Raw genomic sequence first — 26168 nt, 5'->3', positions numbered from 1 at the left:
TCTAATTTCAAGCCGTTGCCCCTCATCCTTTCACTGCAGGCCTTTGTAAACAGTCCCTCTCCAGCCTTCTTGTAGGGCCCTTTCAGCTACGGGGAAACTTCTATTAGGTCTCCCCAGAGTTTTGTCTTGTCCAGGCTGAACAACTCCAGCTATCCCAGCCTGTTCTTGCAGCAGACCCCTAATCATTTGCATGGCCCCCCTCTGGACCTATTCTGTCAGGTCCATATCCTTCCTATGTTGAGGACTCCAGAGCTGCATGTAGTACTCCAGGCGAGGTCTTAGGAGAGTAAAGTGACAGAATCACCTCTCTCCATCTGCTGGCCATGCTACTTTTCATACAGCCCAGGATGCCTTTGACCTTCTGGGCTGCAAGAACACATTGTTGGCTCATGTCCAGCTTCTCACCAGCACCCCAAGTCCTTTTCTGCAGGGCTGCTTTCAATTCCATTACCCCACCCCCAGCCTGCGTGGATATCTAGGACTGACTCTACATAGGTCCAGGACTTTGCACATTGCCTTGCTGGACCTCAAGATTCTCCTCAGCTCACCTCTCCAAACCATCCAGGTTCCTCTGGACAGCATTCCATCCTTCAGACTTATCAACTGCATCTCAGTTTGGTATCATCATCTCATTTGTTATAAAAATTCATAAAGAAAAAAGGTACATACCTCTAAATAACACAGGATTTTGTAATTTAAGGCTGTAGATTCTCTTTTCTTTAGACAGAAAAAGAGATTTTATTTTTCCTTGCCAAGTTCTGCTCTTTTTTCTTGTCACAACTAAAGACTAACTTAAGCTGAAAGTCACCTAGTCCAAACCTCTACTTAACATCCCAGTCAATCAGATCTTTCTGGCCCTCTTTCAGATGAAATTTTACTATCTACAAAAGCAGAGATTCCACAGATCTTTTTGGAAACCTGTCCCATGCAGTCTTCACAGGGGAATCAAACCAGAGACTTTTAAAAGAATAAACCGCCTTAGTTTTTACACAAACTAATTTAAATTCTGATGAAAATATTAAAGTATTCATAATAATTAAAAATTAGGAAAGTAATAGATTATTTCATTTTTTTCCCTATTTGTTGTTTGTTGTTTTGTTTTGGGTTGGTTTTTGGTTTGGGATTTTTTTTGGAGGTGAGAGGGAGAAAGGAATAAAGATTCCTTTCATATTGTTAAGAAAAAAAGATAACAATCTTATCTTTCTTTGTTTTAGGCTTCTAACACAGCCTTAAATAAAAGTGTAGTGAACATTTCTAAAGGCTAAGACAGTGAGCTAAGGTTTCTAAAGGATTAAGTTTGAGCAGAGTCTGTCTCTATGGAAGAATGTTACCCAGATGCTTTATCTCATATCTGCTTTGCATGGAGACACATTCTTTGCTGCATCAAATTTGAAGAATTAGTCAAATAGGTCTGAAAACTCTATTTTGCTTCCCTTATTTTAAATATCCATGGCCAAAATTTGTAATGGAAAACCTTTCCTGCTTAGTGAAGGCATTTGTGAAAGACAACTCTTTTTGGGCACAAGATTTTTATTTCAATGGGTGCTTTTATAAATTATTTATGCATCATATTTCCCAAGTAGATATCTCCAAAATGCTGCCAGAATAACTTAGCTTGGCAGCTTGTTTCCTATAGTTGTTCTTCTCCTGTGGTTTGACTTATTTCTTAGATTGCTGAAGTGACTTGTCCTCAAGTTCTGCTCAGCTTGTCCTTATATCTGAAGAGAGATACTTATGCATTAATAAGTTTTAGTTGCATGTTATATTTAGAGATCTTTTTCCATAAGTTCTTTTCTTTCAAATAAGCCATTAGAAAATTATTACTAATGCTTGCTACATACTTAGGACTTTAAAAGAAGAAAGAGCTGTGCAAAAGGACATCGCTGAAGGATTAATCACAGCTGGGACCCAGGGGATAAGGGATCCCCACCTGCCAATAAGGCTTATAACTACTTATGCCAGCTGAGCCAGAATGTTTAAGTAACTTGCCATCAAAGTGACTTTTACTTGGTTGGGAATTGAAATGAGGATTTCTCTGGACAATCAAAGTTATATTTCACAATGAAGACTGCATAGAGGTCAGTAATTTTCTTACTCACTCCACCTGTTAAATCACATTTTAAGTAAAAAAAAAAAAGTAGAAGCTCCTGTAAAGCTATTTTTCAGAATGAACTATTGCTGTCATTGCCACTGCAGTACTACAGGATGATGAATGAGACAAGGAATTGATTTGCCTAGCTGTAACTGGAAGGTAACAATGTCTTATGATCCACAAACCATTTTTTTTCTGTTTTTCTATTAAGGTGTCATTCATTCTAGACCTGCACTTTTAGTTTACTGCATAAATCAGAGACTCCTTGTATCATTTCCACTTAACTCTCTTTCTATTTTGAACTGTATGCCACTCTCAAATCCCTTCTTCTTTCAAGGATAATTTCCATCCATTTTCCTTTTTTAATATGTTAGAGTGCTTTTTCACCCTCTCACTGACACATGACTTAATTTGCATCTAGAAGAGGTGCTCTGGGAATATTTTTGAGATCACGAAGTCCAAGACTTCACACTTTCTATGTGCACCCCTGCCTAATTCCCTACTAAGATACGCAAGACCTTCTTCTAGGAGGTCCCTAGGCCTTGATGCAGCTAGGTGACAGAGGCAGAGGTATGATAGGAAGGTGCACCCACTCCACAGGTTAGGGGGAAGAGAAGTCTAACCTGATTATTGACATAGAAGGTTTGGAAGTTGTCATCATTTGCAGCCTGCTTAGAGAGGAGCAGCATTATGTATTAATGGCTTTCATCAAGGTGTTTTGTGTTGGAGTGCAAAATCATAGATGCAGTTAAAGTTGCTAGTTCTGCTAAATTGCATAAGTTACTTTGTACTCTTTTTTTTTTTCCCTTTGATTTTCTTCCTGATTGGAAGACATGAAATAAATATTAAATTTGATGTGGTTCCATGTTTCTTCCAGTATTCACTCATTAGGTAATTTTTATTCCTTTTTAAAAAAACACTGGTGGTTCTCCCTTCACAGGTTAGCAGGGCAGTAACCTTCAAAGACTTTTTAGACTACTCTTGAGTAACTTCTTTGTCCTCAACAAAATAAAAATCACACATTAATGCTTTCAAAAAGAGGTTATTTATTATTGCAGTGGTGTAAATGAGGGCACAGTTTGGCCCATAAGCAATAAAAGAGGAGTAGAGCATGTAATTCCTCACACCATTGTGAGGAATTTTTTTGTCCAGCAACTGTAAATTATCTGACTTTTTTTTCCAAGATATATCAATGGCTCCATAGTCAGAGAAAGCTTGTGAGGTTTAAAGCATGAAAATGACAACCATAAATAAAGGTAGAAACTCCTGATCCCCACTGAACTGAAATAGAATAACATTCCTGAGACACATATTTGGAAAATACATCACCTGGCTAACGAGGGGAATGGGAGGGAGGAAAGCAAACCCATCATTCTACTTAGGGCTTTGTCTTCCAAAAGTAAAGTTTAATGATCCTGTTTAAAAGAACACTTTCCTCTAGGAGGAATTATCCTGCAAGGATGTGAGTGTACTGAAAGACTTTCAAATATCACCAAATACATGTATACATATTTTAATAAGTTTACTAGATGTATTTAACAAGATGAGCAAAATAGAGAGAAAATGCAAATCCTTTTTTTTTCCCCCTCTTTTTTTCTGTAGTGCACAGAGTAGCAACAAAGGACAATAAGTATTTTTCATAGCAAAGTAGAAGAATGAGCATAACTTATCTTGGAAGGCTTAAGCTTTCTAGAAAAAAAGTACTTTCTGTACTCTGGGCATTTTCAATATCTTAACACTGTCAGCCTAGTCCCATTTGTGTTAACATTACCTCATTTTATTGGCACAGTTATGTTCACTGTAGATAATCAGATAAAATAGCTTCTCAAAATATGTGTCTTGGAAAGCACAAATCTGCAATCTCTGTTTTGATCTGGCATATTCCAAAAGCTTTGGCACCATCATGGGAACTACTTAGAGGATAGAAATCTGTAAACACTATGTTAGCAGTTCCATCATCTCAATATGCATCAGTTGACTAAACATAGAACCATACAATGCTTCGAGTTGGAAAAAAAAATGAGTGTCTTCTAGTCCAACACTCCTGCCATGGACAAGGATGCCTTTAACAAGATCAGGTTGCTCAGAGCCTTGTCCAACATGACCGTTTTCAGGGACGGGGCATCTGCTACCTCTCTAGGCAACCTATGTCAGTATTCCACAACCCTCATTAGAAAAAAATGTCTTCCTCACATCTAGTCAAAACCTACCTTTTCTTTCAGTTTAAAACCACTACTGCTTGTCCTGTGACTATAGGCCCTGAAAAAAGAATTGTCCTCATCCTTCGTACAGGCCTCCTTTAAGTACTGAACAGCTGCACCAAGGTCTTAATAGAGCCTTTTGTTCTTCAAGCTTAGCAACTACAACTCTCCGTGTCTTTCTTCCTGGGAGAGGTGTTCCATCACTCAGTTCTCTGTTGAGTGTAAATGCATTATGGTGCTGTAGATATGACACTTCTTGCCATCTCATTGTTATAGAATGAAATTTGAACTTTGCAATGAGTTATATTTGAGCTTGAGTTAATCACAATGAAGACATTTTAATTTGTCACTGACACATAAGTTTTCCAATCAAGCTAAAATCACCAAAGCTAGTTAAAAGCACAAAACTGAGATGAGTTTATAGATGGGCAATATTCAGAGACAGGATCCCTCTGAAAGCTAACCTATCATCCCATTTGGTAGTAGATATTACAAGGTATGACTCAGTAGCCAAATGCTCCTTGTGATCAAGAGCAGGCATTTGTTTTCAGCACCTCATGAAGAGAGCCATTTGCTTGGTTTTAAAACTTTGAACCATAGATGTTCATGTGCAGTGTCAGCCTAACTTTTGGCTCCTTACACAACCACAGAATATGGTGTCCTAAGTCTACCATAGCCTGTGATGATAGTTTCTTTGATGAAGTTCAGCTGTTTAGGAACCACTAGAATGACACAGCAGGTTCATATTAGTCTAGTCTCTATTTCAGCATAAATATTTTGCCAACTCCTTGGAATGCCCTTTGTCTCAATATAGAAATTACAGAAAAATGCTGTCCTTCCTTATTAAAATATCCTGGCCTTGCCTTTTTATAGAGATTACTCTTACCTCAAAGTATACATGCATGGCTATGCATAAACATGTTAGAGTAAACATTCTAAATGTAAAAGGTAACCTTCTATAATACTGTTTTTAGAAATGAGTAGAACTTTATTTGTATTTAGAGTTTGATCTCAAATGGAATCAAACCTTCAAACAGTGTTCCTTAGGCATGTACTGAGAATGAACCTAGCCCCCATATGAATTTTTTGTGGGTATTGATTGATAATAGGATATTTCTAGTCTCACCTGCTATGATTAGACAGATTTTCCTCTTTAAATACTTTGACTTCAGAAGCTTACTGCAATATCTGCAAAAAACTATTTCAAAATAGAGCTAATTAAAGAGGATAGGTTTTAGGAAGGAAACACAAAGGCAGTATTGTCAGAAGAAGATCTGAAACCTTTGCTTTTGAAACAGGATTTTTAATATTACACTGTTTTTGAAGACCCTATATCAAATAAAGAGCCTTCCACACTCTGTTGCCTAGGTTTATGGCCCAAGAGAAACCATCCTCAGGCTGTAACACAGTCCATATGGCTGGTTGTTTGAAGTGTGCTTAGTACTCCATTAGGGATTCTCGATTTGTACTTCTCAATCTGATTTCGATAAGACGCAGGTTTCCTTTAGTGGTCTGACCTGGTGCAAACACAGAATAGATTAATTCTATAATAAATTATGCTGGCAGTAAAGCTTTCTGGACCACTTTGCCTTTTAAGTGACAATTTTTTACATTTTTTTTTTTAATGTACCCTTAAAAAGCTGAACCAATGCTTCATTTTTAGGTCATTTATGTGTATACAGAACTACTTGAAGCTTGGGAATGTAATTTTGTGCTATATGCATTACTTCTGAGTGTGTTCCATTTTACTGTGTTTCTGGAGCTACTGACACATTGTGAGGCATACTAAGAGCTTTCTGAATCAACATTATGCCTGGAAATGTGCTGAACTGTTATTCAGGAAGCTCCAGCTGGTTCCTGTCTTTAAGTGGCATAGCTACATTATTTCTATGGGCAAAACTGCATTTTCTTGAAGTCTGTTATTACCTTCTACTTTTATGTATTGTTTTTATATGATACTGTCATTTTCAAACACTGAATTGGCTTTATATTTATTATCTGCTTAGCACTCTACATAGTTCTGCTGCCATTTCTAAATACTGTTGGTAGAAAAGTAGTAAATTATGTGAATTTAGGCATTTCTGCTAGTCATTGCTGAGGACTCAAATGTGCTAGGTATTCTGCAAACCCTAAGCCATGATCTTGCAGATAAAATACAAAGCAAAAGATGACAGATGTGAATCAAAAAACAAGAAAGTACCAAATAAAAAAAAGGAAGAACTAAAAAACTGAGAGAAAATCTGTTAGCAAGGCTAACAGCCCTCTGGGGATCTCATATTGTTTAAGAATAACTTGTATTTTTAAAAGAACATATTGAGGAGAGCAGCACAGGAGCTCTCTACATATTTACAGGTAACACTCATAAACACAAGGTATAGCATGAGAGAAAAACAATGCAGGGACTTCTACGATGCTGTAGCTGAATATGTAGATGCAGGGGGACCAGTGAGTGTAGTCTACTTTGACCTTAGCAAGGCTTTTGACGCTGTCTCCCATAACATCCTTGTGAGCAAGCTCAGGAAATGTGAGATAAAAGAACAGGCAGTGAGATGGATTAAATGCCTTGGGTGCTGTATCCAGTTCTGGGCTCCTCAATTCAAGAGAGAAGTTGAGATGCTGGAATGTGTCCAGAGAAGAGCAACAAAGTTGGTGACAGGCCCTGTGAGGAGAGGCTGAGGGAATTTGGTTTGTTTAGCCTGGAGAAGAGGAGGGTCAGGGTTGACCTCATTGCTGTCTACGACTACCTGAAGAGAGGCTGTAGCCAGGTGGGGGTTGGTCTCTTCTGCCAGGCAACCAGCAATAGAACAAGGGGACACAGTCTCAAGTTGTACTGTGGGGGGGGGGGGGGGGTTATGGGATAGATGTTGGGAGGAAGTTGTTGCCAGAGAGAGTGATTTGCCATAGGAATGGGCTGCCCATGGAGGTGGTGGAGTCACCGTCCCTGGAGGTGTTCAAGAGAAGACTGAATGAGGCACTTAGTGCCATGGTCTAGTTGACTGGATAGGTCTAGGAGATAGGTTGGACTGGATGATCTTGGAGGTCTCTTCCATCCTGATTGATTCTATGACAATTCTATGATTCTAAAAACTGGTTACGCAACAGAATCCAAACAGTGGTGGTCAATGATGCCAAGTCCAGCTGGAGAGCTGTAACTAGTGGAGTCCCCCAGGGATCACTGCTGGGTCTAGTCCTGTACAACATCTTTATCATTGACATTAATGATCAGACAGTGCCTGCTCAGCAAGTTTGCTGATGATACAAATCATTGTGAAGAATGAAGAAGAATCAAGAAAGAAATCATGAATAAAGATAAAAGGAGAAAAGTAGATAAAGAGGAAAAAATAAAAAGGTTTTAACAAAACAGAGTAGAGCATTTAAATTAGAAAATTACAAGGAAAAAAAAAAAGAATATTATAGACAGTAAGAAAAGAAGAAAATCTACCAAAGGAGAGTAAGGATCCAGTGGAATTAATCAGAAAAGACTGATGCCACATACTAAGTATTTTCAATCATTTGTAATGAGCATGAGAGAAGATTTCCTGAAATGGATGTAAACTTTTGATCTTTAGAGACTAACAAAATTACATCCAAATACATAAATTTCAAACTCCTAAAAGAAAATGCTTAAATACAATTAGCATTTCAATTTAACCTTAATGCCAAGATCAAGTTACAATCAACTGAAATTCTCTTTTCCCCAGATGGAAGTGCTTTTTATGTCTTCCCACTGGCTGTCAGGAAAGTTTGACTTCTCTTATTAAGTAACATCTCTCTTTCTCATTAGATCTTAAAAGAAAGCCTCAGATATTACTACCCAGTGTCCTTTCATTGGTAATGATAATAGGAAGGAATTCTAGAAATCACTAACCCATGCACGTAAAAGAATTCAAGGAGTGTTCATTGCCAAGTCTCAATCTTTCAAAATGGCATTTTGTGCATGAGTAATCCAAATGAACTCATGATATTCATTCTGCTACAAAAATTTGTGCAGAGTCAATAAAAATGCTTGAAATCTCTTTCCTCCCCCTCCCCCCCCCCCCCCCCCCCCCCCCCATTTTAATTTTTTTTCATCTCTATTATCTAAAAATAGCCCACCTGGAAGTGCTGTTGCACTTGGTGTCTCTCCAATATAGGTTATTATCATTTACATTGACTAGATTAAATTGATTTACTTTCCCAAATAACTAAATAGATATTTACAGTACTAAAAAGATATAATGAAATAGGTACTCTTCTCAAGATTCATGTGCTTAGCTATATTTTGAAAATTAGTTCCAATTAATTTCAACAGAGTTCTCTGATGATTCAGTAGAGACATAGAAGCAGACTATCTATGAACAACAACTTTTCCGTCCTTCATCACCCATATTCTCACTTTTGTCCATAACCATTCCCTTCAAGATAACTTTACATTGTAGTTGGAAAGTCATCAAATTAAAGCAAAGATTAGTCACTTAAACTCTTTCATTACTGTGATTATTGAGTGTTAGATATTGAGATGGATAAAGCTGATAAGTACTTTCCAGAAATCCAGTTTAATTTTCTTGAATCCATGGCATGAATCCAGTCACAAACTTTTTAACTAAAGATCCATTTAAGTATGTGGAGCAGTTAGATTACACTAGCTGAGGATTCTAACCACTTGATATAGTTCAACATTATCATTACAATGGACTTTATTACACAGTGTATGAAAGAGGAGCTTGTGAAGTAATTCTCATATTCTACATACAAGTTAAATATTTCTACCTATTTGAGAGACCACAATCTGATTCAATACTGCCCAAAGAGTGCATCTAGTAAAATCACAAAATTTAGTGTTAGTAATTCAAACCTTTGGAAGTTCCTTGCAACCCAGTGCATTCTATAACTCTATGATTCTATTTACAGTGAATTTTGCTGAATATGCTGCTGGAGACAGCAATGTCACACAGGACAGTGCATCTTCTAGCTGTTACCTGAGTAAATACAACTTTAAACAGAATAAATATAGCCCTTCTTAATGTCTCAGGATACAGTTTTCTGAAGGAATAACAGAACATGCAGCAGTTAGACCTTTTCTTTCCTGAGAGCTCTGTTCATTCCCATGATTCTCCCAGATCATAGAATAAGCTGGTTTATTTTTTAACCTGAATTTCTCAGAAGGTTGCAATTGCAATTATGCACCAGAATACAAAAAATAAAATTTTACTTTATCAATTATAAGTGTTGACTAATTGTCCTGGTTTTGCTGGGACAGAATCACAAGGCATCCATAGGCTACAGGCCATTAACATTTCTGAGTCAGCAGAGCAGATGATCAAGTTGGCTCCCAGATGTATCCCAGACCAGGAGCATCAGTATAAAGGATAAAGTTTTCCTCTTGCTGGAGCCTGAATGGCAACTGGCATCACCAGGTGATGATGAAAGAAATATGGAAAATGACATGTGCATTTTGATCTGTTATTTGTACAGTTTATTTGGAGTCCAGATTTCTTTTATTAAAGCGTCAAAGAATTGCTGAGCAGATCGAAGTGTTTTATATGGTTTGTAAGGAAGTGCTGAAAAGTGGACATTTATTAAAAGAAAGAAATGGCATGAAGATTAAGATCAGAGAAAACTAATAGACTTAGTAGTTTAACTTCTGACTGTTAAATCAACAACATCTAAAGACCAACTCAGAAAAAAGCTGAATTTTAACACCAGTGGCTGGCTCTAGAAGTAGTTGTGGATTACATGCACTTTTCCCAAATCAAGACTGCAAGCTTTCAGACATGGAGTTGAATCCTTAAATTCATCCTATGTATCTCAGAGACAAAAAGAAGCGTTCTGCAGTGCTATTTTTATCTTCTCTTTATAGAATTACAGCCTTGATTAGTCTCACCATGTGTCCATAAGAAAGCAAAGAATAAAAATATGAAGAATTCTTGCGCCTCTTTGGGCAGATCCTGTTCTGACTAAATCAAAAAAGAAAAAAGAAAGGAGAAAAAAAATCCCCAGACAAAACCAAAAACCAAACAAACAAAAAAGCCAAACAACAACAAAAAACCCCAACCACAATGTCTATTTTGATGCAGTGAACTGTGTCTCCAGAATTTCCTACTCTCTTTTTTGTATTAGGTTTTGTCTGTCTTGTATTTTGCTCTGTTTAATTCTCTTTTATCTTATACCTTCTCCATAATCTCTGTATTTTTACCGTCCTTCCAACAGAAGGAGAAAACTTGACCATTATCTAGGTTCACATCCAGAATTTCTTCCTTTTATTCTTTAGCCCTTTCCTCATAATTCCAATATTTTTTGCCTACTTCTGTTCACTGAGGCCATATATTCATAGAAATACATACATTGCTATGATCTTGTCCCTGAGGGGGACACAAGAGCACATTACTTTATTAGCAAGGTCAGAATTGCTTTTCTCATGTGCACAACTAATGAATTAGTGCATCCATCTGCAATGGATTTTGTCTGACATTCTAATGTTCAGTCACTTTCTCTAGCAAAGGTCTCTTGCAGTTCTGCTTCACAACCTTTTTGTCTTTACTGCCCTGAATAATTTAGTACCATAAACTTCGGCATCACACATGGAAGGCATAGATATCCATGCAAAGATTCACTTGTAATTTTTACTAACTATGAACATTGATTCTTTGCTCTGCTTTGCATTTAATTATATAGCAATTTTAGAATCTTCTACTTTATGTAATTTTAGTCCTGTATTTTTTACAAATTTTGCTGAATTTAATTCCCAAGGAAATTAAACACTGAGCCAAACTTTGTCAGCTCATCAAAGAAAGCATGTAACAACTTTTTTTTTTTTTTTTTTTTTTTTTTTTTTGGCTGCCAAAGCCTTTTTTTTTTTTGGTGTGGCATGCAGAAATTTCCTTAGATTCACAAATTGTTTTGTGTTGGAAGGGAACTCCCCTTCTGTGAGCAAGGGCACTTCCAACTAAGCTGCCCAGGGCCACATTAAGTCTGATCTTGAATGTCTCCAGAGATGGGCCCTCAACTAATCCCTGAGCAACCTATTCCAGTATGTTACCACTTCCCATGTAAAGAACTTCGTTCTTATGTCCAATCTAAATCTACCCTGCTCCAGTTTAAAACCAATGTCCCAATCCTATCACTACAAGCCCTTCTAAACAGTCCTTCAGTTTTCCTGTGGGCCTCCTTCAGATATTGTAATGTAGCTATAAGTTCTCCCTGGAGGCTTCTCTCCATGCTGAACATCTCCAGTTCCTTCAGCCCATAAAGCCTGAGGAAAAAAAAAAAAAAGCATTAAAAATGTTTGAAATGTCTAATCTACTAAAGAGAAAAAGAGCATTTGCCAAAAGCATAACCTCTCAAACCTTTTATATTGAGAGTAGGGAGGTTCTCGGAAGGCGAGCAAAGTCAATAATAAGTTGCTTAAAGGATGCTATTGAAGTCATAAAATGTGGTTTTCGGACAATGAAAATGTCTGAGTCTAGCAAAATATTTTCAGTGGAATATGTGAAGTTCAGGATTATATTTAAAAAAAATATAAAAAAGGCTGGAGCAAAGGATATTAAATAGAGAAGAAGGACAGGGACTTGGCATTAGAAGATAAAATGGTGGATTGAGGAAAATAAGAAAATAGTAATATTTATTAGGAAATAAATGATCAACTGGGAGGGCAATCAACTCTGTAACAAGTAAGGAAATTAAACATTCAGAGGAGCAACAAGAGTGGTAATTTGAAGTATTTGTAATTAATTACACAATTAAGCAATTTATAATGATACAATTCAAGAAAAAGAACCATAAACTGAAGAAATATGTGGGGTTTAGTGGATGGTTATACTAGAATCCAAAAGAAGACACTTAACAAGCAATAGTCTCTGTAGAATAACATGAAGTCAACATGTAACATCTACGCCATTAAGGCTGCACAGCCCTGCAGTGGGTATGTCCCAGAAGAGGGCAGTGGTACTCCATGGAGACCATAAATTGATGGTGGTCAAAGGCTTTAACGACTTCATATAAGAAGACTGAAGCTGGATTGTGCAGAGTCATATTTGAATCTTGGTTCTTATGGAGGTGTAAAGCTTTCCTCTGCAACAGAAGTGAAAATGTTTAATCTTTCTGTCCTCCAGTAAGTCTTTTGTTGTTTGCATGACGCTTTCTCTGAAATACAGTGAGCGTTTCACTTCCATACCACATTAGTGTTTATCTTATTTCTCCTTCTGCTTGTCTAAAGAGACTTGATATAAAATGACTTGCATCATTTGGCCTTCATGTGAGAAATGGTTCACTGAGATTCCTGGAGTCCCATTATAAGTTATAGCAGCTGTAATTTCAGCCACTTTATGGAGTAGTCCACTTGTATCCGCTCCAATTCCTAATACTACCAAGCCAGTCTGTAAAATGATCCTAATCTATTACATTTAAGTCATTTGAGTCATCTTTTTGAAGATTGTTGAGTGTAGAGATACCCATAAGGAAACAATGTAAGTTTCCCATATACTGCATATGTTCTATGTCTGGTAAAATGTACTGCACACGTTTAAAAAAGTGACAGTATTACAAAACTGACAACTTTTCATGACCTTTCGTATTATAATGTATTTTAAACATATGGTGGGATTCTGTTCTTCTCATGGATGTAGCAGATACAGTATGAATATTTCATGAATTGTGTGTGCCTGTGAAAAAAACATGCTCAAGAAAGTTAAGAAAACACGTTAGCCTTTTAAGTTTAAAACGGGCAAATAATTGCTGATTAAATATTTTCATGAATATTTATGGAGAAACAGTGAATACTTATTGTGGAGCAGTGAATACCAAGAAGTGAAACAGTGGGAAAAAAAACCAACATGATCATAGAATCAACCAGGTTGGAAGAGACCTCCAAGATCATCCAGTCCAACCTAGCACCCAGCCCTGTCCAATCAACTAGACCACGTCAAATCAACTAGGCCAGGCTTTTCTTGAACACCTCCAGGGATGGTGACTCCACCACCTCCCTGGGCAGCCCATTCCAATGGCAAATCACTCTCTCTGGGAAGAACTTCCTCCTAACATTCAGCCCATAACCCCCCAGCACAACTTGAGACTGTGTCCCCTTGTTCTGTTGATGGTTGCCTGGCAGGAGAGACCAACTCCCACCTGGCTACAGCCTCTCTTCAGGTTCATTGGTATGTTTTAGGTTTTATTCCACATTTTACTATTTATTGTAGTGTGGCCATTACTACTTCTCATCTTTCTTTTTGTATTCTTTGTCTATTTAAAGTACAAACTCAGGCTTGAATTTTAAGGAGTGTGGCCAACAGGTCAACAGAGATGACCCTTCCCCTTTACTCTGTTCTTGTGAGACCCCGCCTCAGATACTACATCCAGATCTGGTTTCCCCTTCATCACGAGGACACAGAGATAGATTCATAGAATGGCTTGGGTTGGAAGAGACCGCAAAGATCATCTAGTTCTAATCCCCTGTCATAGGCAGCGACACTTCCCACTAGGATAGGTTGATCAAGGCCTCATCTAACCTAGTCTTGAACACCTCCAGAGAGCAAGCACCCACAACCTCCCTGGGCAACCTGTTCCAGTGTTTCACCACCCTCACTGGAAAGAACTTCCTCCTAACATCCAGTTTAAATCTCTCCTCTGCCAGTTTAAGCCCATTACCCTTTGTCCGGTCCCTCCCCAGCCCTTCTGTAGGCCCCTTTCAGATGCTGGAAGGCTACTACAAAGTTTTCTTGAGGCCTTCTCTTCTTCAGGCTGAAGAGCCCCAACTCTTGTGGACTGTCCTGATAGGAGAGGTGCTCCAGCCCTCTGATTACTTTCATACCCCTCCTCTCAACTCACTCCAACAGTTCCATGTCCTTCTGGTGTTGGGGGCTTCAGTTGGGGTGTGATGAGAACAGAGTAAAGAGGGAGAATCCCCTGCCTTTCCCTACTGGCAATGCTTTTCTTGATTCAGCCCACGACATGGTAGGCTGTCTGGGCTGTGCACACACACTCATGGCTCATATTGAGCTTTTCATCATGTTGGAGTGAGTCCAGAGGATGGTCACAAAGATGATCCAAGGACTGAAACACCTCTTCTATGAGGAAAGGCTGAGGGAGCCTTGAAAAGAGAAGACACTGGAGAAGACCTTATAGCTGCTTTCCAGTACATGAAAGGATCCCACAGAAATGCTGAAGAGGGAGTTTTCATTAGCATGTCTAGGAACAGGACAAGGGAAAATGGTTTATGCTGAGAGAAGGTAGGTTTAGAGTGAATCTTAGGAAGAAATTCTTCAGTACAATGGTGGTGAAACTCTGGAATAGGTTGCCCAGAAATGTTGTGGATGTTTACTCTCTGGGGATGTTCAAGGCCAGGTTGGATGACATTTCTTTTGGAGCTATTTCTCACAATTGCTCTAAAATGTTGATTAATTGCTTGGCTACTTTTGTTGTTGTTGTTGTTGTTGTTTTTTCATTGAAGAATGTACAAGGTTTGATTGACAAGAGCATTCGGGGCTTTATGTAACACTGTCAAGTTGCATTGGCAAGGTTTTAGTAGAGGAGAGGCTACAGGGGTGTCTTCTGGGAGAGGATATCAGCAGCTTCCCCAGTGTCAGACAAAGCCAATGCCAGTCAGTCACAGAAGACGCTCACTGCTGGCCAAGTCTAAGCCTAGCAAAGGTGATGATAGTGCTTGACAATGTCCACACCTCATCAGCCTGATTATGGGAGCTTCTGACTACTGGTGCTCATCTCCACTCCCCTGGAATTTCCTTACCATCAGAAAACCTCAGGAAGAGTCTTGCACACCAAGGTCTATTCCTCTGCAGTCTGGGTCAGCTCTGAAGCAGTTGCTTTTGGCAATGCTTAAAAAACTGTTATGTTAGAACCAAGCTTACAGAACACATATGCCCTTCTTGAATGTCTGTAGCATTACCTTCAGCCATGTAGTTATCATTATTTATATCTCCAGAAGGCCTGTCCTGACATCTACATGCATACATCATAATGTATCTGGCTTATCATTTTGACTTGAGCCAAATTTCTATCCTCAAAATGTTTACAATGATTAACTTGCTGACAATTCCTTGCAGAAGGATATTAACATTAATGTTGACTGTACTACAGAATTAACTTGAGGGGCAATAATTAAGTAATAACTGAATTACAGGACTAAAGTAAGAAAAATAATAAGGTTCTCTTGTTATTTGCTGCATTTCTTTAGTGTGTTGCATGGTAGAAATATTTTGTTCAGATTCAATTTGTCATTCCAAAGTATCAAAGAAGCATGTGAATTCCAGATGACTTAAAGGAAAAATAAATGGTCGACAAGAAGTTTTTCTTCCTTCTTTTACTGTCTTTGTCTTAGCCATAGATATGTTACTTCATTCTATTGGCTGTTATATATTGGATGTAAATATAACTTCATAATTGTCATTGGCTTAAAGTACAGTACACCTGTAGAGGACATAGATGGCAAGCTGAGCATTGCTAACCATGAAGACAGGTGACAGATGGCTTAAAACAGGCTTACAGTTTTAATGAAGAAAAATAGTCCTGTCATGCAGAGACACAGCAGTGTTTTGACACTGGAGTAAAATTCAGGCTCAGGAGCATCACCCAAGACACGTGAAAGGCTTTATCAGCTGAAGGGTGACTTTGCCTGAGCTGTTCTTAACAGCTACGGTATTCTTATACCTTTCCATGGAAGACTATTTGTGCAATATAGCTTGAAAATAAAATCCCAGTTTATAGCTATATCAATAAATATAAACACAAGAATAAATAAAGATGTGAGTGTGTTCATATACATAAAGATAAGGCTGTATATCATGGAATTGTAGGAACTGGAAGGGTTGTCCAAAGATCATTGAGTTCAGCCCCATTGCTAAAGCAGGATATGTAAGTAAGTTACATAATCATGCTGGTTTTTGCAGTGCTCCTAGCAACCGGTACTGATGGGACTACAGTTAAAGAACTGTGTATCTTCCCTCCTCTCCCCCTCCCATCTCAGCATTCTTATTCTTTGGTTTTGCTTGACTTTGAGATGCTTCCTCATACTGCTGCAGTATATAGTTCCTGGTGGAATAAATGGAAGGTCACTAGATAGTAGAATAGCAGAGAATGAGTAGAGCTACCAGTGAAAGAGAAGGTTGGAGAGGGGGAAACAATTTGTTGAATTCAAGTGCCATCAGACCTTCAGTTGGATTCATGGTACGTGCTTCCTCAGAGAAATGCAAAACTCAAAATGGATGAGAGTGGGATTCACTTGATTTCACTGTGATGTTAGCCCTGTTTTGGGAGACTCAGAATCAATGAGTTCCAGAGGCTCTTCAATCCCAGCTCCATGCTGTGGCTTCATGCCTGTGTGATGTAATTTGCCTTTTTATATTCTCTCCCCTTTGGCTCCTGATGGCTTATGGATGGAATTGTAGATAGACTGATGTAGCCTTATAGAAAGCAAGATATTAAATGTTCAAGTGTGTTGTTCACATTGGATGGCATTTTCAGAGAAGGGCAACAAGGCTGGTGAAAGGCCTGGAGCACAAACCCTATGAGGAGAGGCTGAGGGAGCTGGGAGTGTTTATCCTGGAGAAGAGGAAGCTCAGGGGTGACCTCATTGCTGTCTACAACTACCTGAAGGGAGGCTGTAGCCAGGTGGGGGTTGGTCTCTTCTCCCAGACAATCAGCAACAGAACAAGGGGACACAGTCTCAAGTTTTGCCGGGGGAAGTACAGGCTGGATGTTAGGAGGAAGTTCTTGCCAGAGAGAGTGATTGGCATTGGAATGGGCTGCCCAGGGAGGTGGTGGAAGCACCGTCCCTGGAGGTGTTCAAGAAAAGACTGGATAAGGCACTCAGTGCCATGGTCTAGTTGATTGGATAGGGCTGGGTGCTAGGTTGGACTGGATGATCTTGGAGGTCTCTTCCAACCTGCTTGGTTCTATGATTCTATTGGAATGGGCTGCCTAGGGAGGTGGTGGAGTCACCATTCCTGGAGGTGTTCAAGCAAAGCCTGGATGAGGCACATAGTGCCATGGTATAGTTGACTGGATAGGGCTGGGTACGAGGTTGGACTGGATGATCTTGGAGGTCTCTTCCAACCTGGTTGATTCTATGATTCTTTAAAGGTAATTTTAAAAGTGTGAAAACAAGTAGTATTTTCAAAGCTTAACAATACATTAACTACTGATAACAGGAAAAAAAAAACTTATTCTTTTTAGCCCAAGAGATGTAGTTATTGATTCCAGATGTTTTTCACAAATTCTTAACACTTAAAACTAATGTACATGTGACACTTTGCAGTCCATGTTTAGGTATAAAATGGCCACAAATCTTTCCTACCCTAGCAGTAATTTCTCAGTGTTTACAAACAATGAAACTTTGAACACAGCATACGTTTATGTTTTTTCTCTTGTACCTCCAGTATCTGTAGCTGTGTGCTTTTTTCAGGAAACACCTGCCTTATTTGGAAATTCTAAAACAGGAGACATAAATTCTACTCCTGAAACTTTTGCTTTGCAAGAAACGTTTTGCTTGTTTAAACTCCTGTAGAATAGATGTGTGTTGCTTTTTATCTTGCAGCTTTTCAAATTGCAAGATGACATCTGCTGCTGTAATTAGATGTAAATCACATTGATAATTCCTTTGGAATCTATTTTTCCACTTGTCATTGCAATATAACTTCTGTTACCTTTATGCTTTTTTTGATTAGCCTTTGACTTCAGCTTCTATGTTATAGCAGTCTATTATTTTTGCAAGTTTAATCAGTATTCCATTACTATTTTAATTACTCCTGTTCAGTAAAAGTATGCTAGAAACTGTTGATAGGTCCTGTTAAGCAGAGCAGACTTTTTAATAATAGTTCTTAGCCACTATCTAAATCTGAATTAATCACAAAAAGTGTTTTCTGAGCAGAGTATTTACAGAGTCTGGTTGTTTCAATTATGCAACATTTCCAAATTTGTGTTATTCAAGGCTATGTATTCTGAGCTTACTTTAGCCCATTCTTTATTTCTGTAGTGAGGAATGCATGTTCTTAATGAAATATAATGATATATGCAGAAAGTGCACAAATTAGCTGAAAATTGGATAGACAACAGGAACTCATGTACATCTCTGAGGAGATTTGGAAAACACAATCTGAAAGAAATCAAGAAATCATAGTTTTAAAAGTCACAAAACTCTATAGTGCGAAAGAAGAGGGTAAATGTCCTGACCAAAGATTGCTGGTTTCCTTACCCACATTATAGGGACTGGGAGGTCACAGAAAAGTGTCACAGATGAAACACCAAAAGCATGCAAACTGAATTACTGAGACTTCTCTAATTTATTACTGAGATTTTAAAAGTGGCATAGTGGCCACAAAAGTGATCAGGGGGCTAAAACACTTCTCCTACAAGGGCAGACTGGGGAAATCTAATAGCAGCCTTCCTGTACCTGAAAGGGGTCTGCAAAAGGCTGCATAGGGTCTGTTTCCAAAGGCCTGCAGTGATAGAGGAGGGGCCACGGTTTGAAACTACAGAAGAGCAGATTTAAATCTGATATTAGGAAGAAGTTCTTTACCTTGAGGATGGTGAGACACTGGAACAGGTTGCCCATGGAGAGCTACTTGATGCCCCATCCCTGGAGGTAATCAAGGTGAGGCTCAACGAGGCTCTGAGCAACCTGCTCTTAGAGGAGAATGTCCCTGCTGACTGCAAGGGGGTTGGACTGAATGATCTTTGGAGGTCCCTTCCAAACCATTCTATGATAGCTTTAATTTCCTTAAAAGCAAGATGGAAAGATATAAAGTAGAACAGCTTTAAGGTGATATCAGCCAAAGCATCCAATGCTTCCCATTCTGCAAGTATTTGTAAACGTGGTTATTTTTGTTGTTTCAAGAATCTGTTAGTAATTAAGCTGAGAAAAAGCAACTTTGATGTACCATGAAGTAAAGACCTGTTTACACTCGCATGCAGTTATCTTTTCTGTTTAAGATTGCTTCTTCCTTTTGATCAGACTCATGTGTGTTTGTGTGTGCATGTGTCATAATGTGTGCTTAAGTTCACTGTATTTAAGTATGCTTATGTTTTCATATCTCTCAATCAGAGAGGTTTTATGTTTTGTTAGGTGTTTTGTTTTGTTGTTTGGCAGGTTTAGTTATTTGTTTTACACTAGTCAGGCCACACATGGAGTACTGTGTCCAGTTCTGGGCTTCTCAATTCAAGAGAGATGTTGAGGTGCTGGAATGTGTCCAGAGAAGGGCAACAAAGCTGGTCAGAGGCTTGGAAGACAGCCCTGCGAGGAGAGGCTAAAGGAGCTAGGAGTTGTTTAGCCTGGAGAAGAGGAGGCTCAGGGGTGACCTCATTGCTGTCTACAACTACCTGAAGGGACATTGTAGCCAGGTGGGGGTAGGTCTCTTCTCCCAGACAACCAGCAACAGAACAAGGGGACACAGTCTCAAGTTGTGCCAGGGGAAGTCTAGGCTGGATGTTAGGAGGAAGTTCTTGCCAGAGAGAGTGATTGGCATTGGAATGGGCTGCCCAGGGAGGTGGTGGAGTCACTGTCCCTGGAGGTGTTCAAGAAAAGCCTGGATGAGGCACTTAGTGCCATGGTCTAGTTGATTGGATAGGGCTGGGGGCTAGGTTGGACTGGATGATCTTGGAGGTGTCTTTCAACCTGGTTGATTCTATGATTCTGTGATTCTAAGTCAAAAGTAAATGTAAAAACTGACTAAAATAAAGATCAGAAAGCAGGGTATTTTCTCTCAGTAGGAGTTTATTACTTTCAGGACCAGATAGTTAGAATGCCATTGTCTGGGAAGGAAGATAACTAAGAGTAGCTCAATGTATACTCTGCAAGGAGAAGCAGAAAGTATTTTTTAAAAAAATATTTCTTTCCCTATTGACAAACTGTTTTTCTAAAATTCTGAATTTAAATTAATTCAATAGAATTGTGATAAAATGAAAGAGGGAGGAGAAAAAGGAAGAAAACAAAATCTGATAAACAATCACTTTCAATGACTTCCACAGAGAGACTCCTGGCAAAGTACTGAGGAAAGCCTATCTGGGGGGAGTGGTTGGGATATATCCTCCCTATCCTACTTAGACATCTGAAATATTTATCTTTGTTGATCTGAATGACTAAATGCTTATTCCATATGTTTTTTTAATTAAGGCATATCCCAGTACCTGTGTCAACACAGGAACCCAGACTTCTGGGTGAAGCCTGAGTAACCTGTTGGGGATGAATCCATACCCTGCAGAGTAGGAGTGACTGCATAGCAACCTCTAAAATAACTTTTCAGTGTAAACTTGCAAGTTCCTTGTTTCTTTTCTCATTAAGAGTTACTCATTTGCAATGAATCGCCTCACATTATGAATTTCCCATTTTGTAATCTCAGAGTGTGCATGGGACTTAATTCAATTTTGCATGTGCAGTGAATGCACATCGTAAAGAAATATAGAAATATGAGTGGTTTAGACATGGAAAGATGGGGAAAGCATAATTCTGCATGTTTAGCAGCAAGAAAACAAAGGATTGTCTTCAATTTGGCCATATAATCTAACTGTACCTTTATATCCACTGCTCTTATATTTTTCTCTGCTTGGATAGCCCTGGACATGTGTTAATACTTTTGAAGAGTTATAATTAGCACACAAAGGTCTGTAAAGACTTTTCTCAGTACAGAGCTACATTATCTGACAAGCTGCAGGCATTTCTATCATTTCTATCTCTATATAACTGAAGATTGTGGACAGAATAAATGAAATACAACTGTTCTTTGCTATTTTATTTTCTTTAATGAAAATACTTTAAAAATAAAAAGTAAAATATTTTAAAGTAACAAATTCAAAAAGACACCGTTTATCCTGGAGTGCTGTCCCAATGTTTTTCCTTTTGATAATGTTAAAATTTTGCAGATTGATTTCAAGTTACCTAGCCCTAGAAACAGTAGAGACATTTTGCTTCTTGCTTCATTTATCATGAAGTGAAGAGTCATAACACCCTTTCTCAGACAACCTCCTGAAGAAGTTCTTATCTTTTAAAGATTTGATCATTTTACAGCATTTGCAGAGTCAACTATTGCTTCATGAATCTTACAGGCTTCCAAAAGCACCAGACAGTTATAATGTAAGGGCACTTCATAACTAGTGAAATCCAGTCCCTCAAAGCAAATGTAGTATGAAACCACTGCAGCGGAACTTTGAACTTCTGGAGAATGATTGAAGATCTTGACAGGTGTCATTTATTGTGTCATTCACCTTGAATTTTCCCTGGTTAGACATGTGGTTACTTTACCAGCAAATTTCAGACTGCCAGGGTAGATGAATGTTCTGTCTCTCCAGTTCACTCAGCACATACATCCAAATTTATATTTGCCCCCTTGGGCGAAAGTCAGTGCTATTATCCATCTGTCCTGTATTTTCTCCTTGACCTCTTCATACTTTTTTCCTGGTTCAATGGCATAGTTTAACTACCTGTGCAATTTTCTTTTATCACTCTTAGGAATCTTATGGGCTCTTTCCAAATTCAGAAAGCAAGAAATAAGAATCAGACCTACTAGATGATAAATAATTCTGCAGTTAATGGCATGTCTGGTGTAAAGCATAAATGACTATAGTTTTATATATGTCTTAGTTGAAAAAATACGCAGTATATATAATTTATATATAAATTAAATCCATAGTTACACAGAGCTGTATCCTTAAAACAAATTGCCACCATTGGAGAAAAAGGAGGAAAAAAAAATAGCTTACCCTGCTCTTTGTTAAAGTCACACCAATTTCACAAGTTATTTTACTCACAGTATTTATTCTTTTTTTTGAAGAGCACAGCATAAAGAGCTATTGCTCATGCGAGACCTGTCCCTATTTCCTTTTACTGTGCAGAACTTCAATGAATCTGTTATGATCACCATTTCCTATCGGACTGTCATGACGAACTTGGAGAGATACCATCCAGGATGCAGGTGTTCGGGTCAAACAAGAGAAAAGGAAGTTCAAAGGCATTCCCTCCCACAACTCCTAAAGCTGTAATGCCAGCACACTGTGTCATGGGAAGTCTCTGAAACGCCCATGCGAGGGTGTAGTCACCCACTGAAACACTCAGATGTATTTCACAGCAGCTGCAAGTGAAAAATGAAGGGATTGTATTAATTAGTCACTGAAAGAAAATAATTTGTTCAAGTATATTGGCCATGCTCAATCATACAAAAATCCTATACTTTGCATTCTATTAAGCAGACATTAGGTTCATCATCCTATCTAGCTTTTTCTTGTGACTTGTAGTAGAAGGTGTTCATTATGCTCATGCTGTCTTTTTAGACCTGCAAAACTCTTGAAATTGCCTATGTCCATGGTGTTCTCAAGAAAGCTAAACTTCTTTAAGCTCTCTCAGGGTAAAGAGTACTGAAATTAATTCTTCCTCTTCTCCCTAGAGACCCAGGACTTGTGTGAATGTAATGAAACTTGCTAAGATTTCTGTATACATCATTAAGCAGCTCTGTGAAACAATTATGTTATCCCTCAACAGTATACAGCTATCAGTCCTAACCAAACAAGTAGGCAGCTTCTCTACTCACATCAGGGGGTGATCTATATTGAGAAGGTTTGCTTTTATGAGTACCATTTGGACTGCAGTGTAATTGAGATGTAATGCATTATTGAGATGTCATCTTAAATACAAGCCATTATGTCATGTAATAACAATTGTTGCTTGGGCCATAGGCGCTGCTGCTAACAGTGTTACCATGTGAGTAGTAATTACATACAGTGTGGAAACAGAAAACATTAAAAGTGGCAATAAAACAAAGTACATCCAATAAGTAGCTAACTTTTAAATAAGTCATGTTTTATAGATACTGAGCCAAGAGGGAAGCTAATATCTACCTTGCCTAGTAACTTTATTTTTTTTTAATCCACACTTTTTACAAGACTGTTCTGCAAGATGGTAAGAAAAATCAGATTAAATCTTTAAATGTTGTAGTGATGAGGGGAAAATGCTTCACTTTCTGTGAATAGTACTGGGTTTTTAGGTATATTTGTGTGTGTGCGCATTATAATCAATTGTATGATTGTGTATTTTATGTTCAATTTCCAGAGCAGCATCTTAATGACCACTGCCCAGGACTGTTGGCTTTCGCTAAATGTTCCCTGGAGAAACGTTTCACTTATAAGCATCATTTTAAATGTAGCCTTCTGTAGTACTTTTCTTGTGATCCTCAACCTCTGCGAAGAGGTTATGTTTTAAAAACATGTGGCAAATGCTGGCCACCTGTTAAGAGCTAATGATGCTGAAAGAAAGCCTGTTATGTCAGAGGATTTTCTTAGTGAAGGTGATAAAAAAAATCTTTCAAGCTGGAGCAGCATTTACTTATACTTATTTTGGACTCCATCCTTCTGTCTGCCTACTTCAAAGGCAGGCAGAATCCTTCTGAAAGAAATGAGGGAGGTTAAGAAGGGAGGTTTTGGCATGATAATTGCAAATGTACAATTTTCTGTGTAAGTTTTAGACTCCTCTCTTGAAAGGAGTTTTATTTAATCTTTCTTTTTCCCTAGAGACTACTGGATAATAAGAAAAATCTATAGACAGATTAAGATAAATCTGTTCAGTAATAGTAGGCCTGTCATTTCTGGTACGCTTTGCATACAACAGTGTCAGCAAAACAGAATGGACTAGTTCCAAATCCACTTGAAAATGATACCATTCTGGTGACAGAAATATTTTAAATGAACAGACATGAAAGACAGATTTACATTTGCAGAATTAAATGGAGGAGTAAAACATAAATAACGATCAAAATAAAAGTGAAAAAGCACTCTCGTTTTCCTCTGTCCTTCCCTTCAAGATTAAACTGTTTTACAAAGTGTCATGTAGATATGTAGATAACATCTGCCTAAACTCAATAAAAATGTAGGATATGATTTTTTAAAAAAAAATATTATGAAATCAACAAAAACATATTATTAAATCAACAGATTTTTCAGAGGGGAGAAAAACTGGGGAGGGTAGGTGGAATTACACATTACTGAACAAACTGAAGCCATAATGTTACAACTTTGGCTTCAAAATGCATTTTTACTTTGTCTCCAGATGCCACTAGCAGAATGGATAGTTTGGATCCATGGAGAGGAAAGGGCATATTCGTAACAACATCTGTTTGACATTGTAGTTTTGGTTTGGCACCTAGGAGAACCAGTGTTTCTCATGGGATTCGAAGTTGAAAGCTAGGTGCCACTTTTGTAATTACATACAGATGCACAAGTGGGATTATTGTGGGCAAATGAAGGTGGTGGTTTGATTTTGGTTGTGTGGGGTTTTTTCCCTTTTTTTTTTAACATAACAAGGTGCACTTGTCTGTATTTCTTGCTAATGAGTTACAGGGATTGACATTGTTCTAACCACTAGAAATTGCAATACCAAAGAATGTCTTGGTCAGTACCCTTTGCAAACTTTTTGTTTTGCCATAGTGATCAGCTAAATAACATCTGTGTATGTGAAGGATTCCTCTTCCTTCTGGAAGAATTTGTCTGGTTTGTAGGATTCCTCATTGTGTCATTTGTATTCATATCAAGTAATAGTTTCTTCCATGACAGTCTAAGTGATGCTAGCAATTTAGTGAGGCCAATTAGATTATGACTGATAAACGGTTCTTCTCAAACACCATGAATACTTCAGGATGTAAGGATGAATAGAGAGTGAATTTTAGCTTGTATAAATGAAAGTTGGCGTGAAGAGCTTTCCTTTCTGCAATGACCTTCATTTCTAAAGAGCTGAAATGATTCTTCCAGCTCCATTTTTATTTTGTTAGCATCATATTTAGTTTCAAATATCAAAAACAAAGACAACATATTGCATCAGCATAATGTGGGGGAATTCCATCCTTTGAAGCTATGAGTTCTGCAAATGCTTTCAATGGAAATATAATCATAACCATCATAACTTGGTTTTGAAAGTAAAGAACAGTAGCATTTTTAAAATGCATTCTAAAATTGCTCCTACCAAAGCAAAAGAAAAACTGCATTGGAGAAACAGAAAATAAACAGTATAAATATGATTTTTAGTGGAACTGTATCTGGACTGTAGCAGTTTCCATTGTACCTAAACATTAATAATTACATTACAACCTGTCAGAGTTTTACATTTCAGTATTTTGAAAGCTGAAGTGGTAATATTTTCTTTTAAAAGAAATGTATCTTTAGAAGCAAATTATTTATTCAGTAAACTCATAACATGTTTCAATTAATCAGTTACTAATTTCCATCTTATTTTTCAGCTAACCTTACTTTTCAACTGATTTTCCATAAGATATTTGATATGTCTCATTTCACTAAATTTTGTCTGTTTTCTGTGGATAAGAACTGTATCTGCAGCCTCAATACATAAACTCAAATGTTTGTCCATCAGTGGTAGAGGAAGACAGAAGTGTGAATTCCCATGCTTTGTGCTGGGTCTTCTCAAAACTCACATCTCCAGCACTAAGTTTGAGCAAAGAATCAGCTGAGGAGACCTTTTACATCAACGTATCTTGTCATAATGTGTTTAACAGGAACATTATGTATACATAATACAACAAGCACATATAATGAAAACCCCTAAATTTTCAGCTGCAATGAATGTTAAATGTAAAATAAGTTTTACCTAAGTGGTTAGCCTGCATTTTTTTCCTACATGTATAAAATCCTCAATTAACATAAACAGTACATTAAAATTTTCATTGAAGTTAGTAGAAAATATGCTGTCTATTAAATGGAAGTAGTAATTTAATAATATAAACATCATCAGTAACTCTGAATGGAAAATTCCTGTCTTAATCCAGCAAATAAATGTTGCTTGGGTTAAATATTACTGTAAAATCAATGTAAATGTAAAACAGCAAGACATAGATGATACTAAATTCTAGACTAATGGACATGCTTCAGATTCAGAATTTCACTGAAGTAGAATTTCT

General features: G+C 37.9%; 1 long non-coding RNA gene across 1 annotated transcript; it reads left to right on the top strand.

The window, feature by feature from the left end:
- The first annotated feature begins 1984 nt into the window (after positions 1–1984).
- Positions 1985–23045, top strand: LOC135175143 (uncharacterized). Its single transcript, XR_010302268.1, has 2 exons — positions 1985–2078; positions 22108–23045. It is a non-coding gene; the product is annotated as an uncharacterized LOC135175143 (long non-coding RNA).
- The last annotated feature ends 3123 nt before the right edge of the window (positions 23046–26168 follow it).

This window comes from Pogoniulus pusillus, chromosome 4, assembly GCF_015220805.1.
Source record: "Pogoniulus pusillus isolate bPogPus1 chromosome 4, bPogPus1.pri, whole genome shotgun sequence".
NCBI classification, from domain to species: domain Eukaryota; kingdom Metazoa; phylum Chordata; class Aves; order Piciformes; family Lybiidae; genus Pogoniulus; species Pogoniulus pusillus.
The sequence above is the reverse complement of the archived record's forward strand: the minus strand, read 5'-3'. Positions and strand labels throughout refer to the sequence as shown.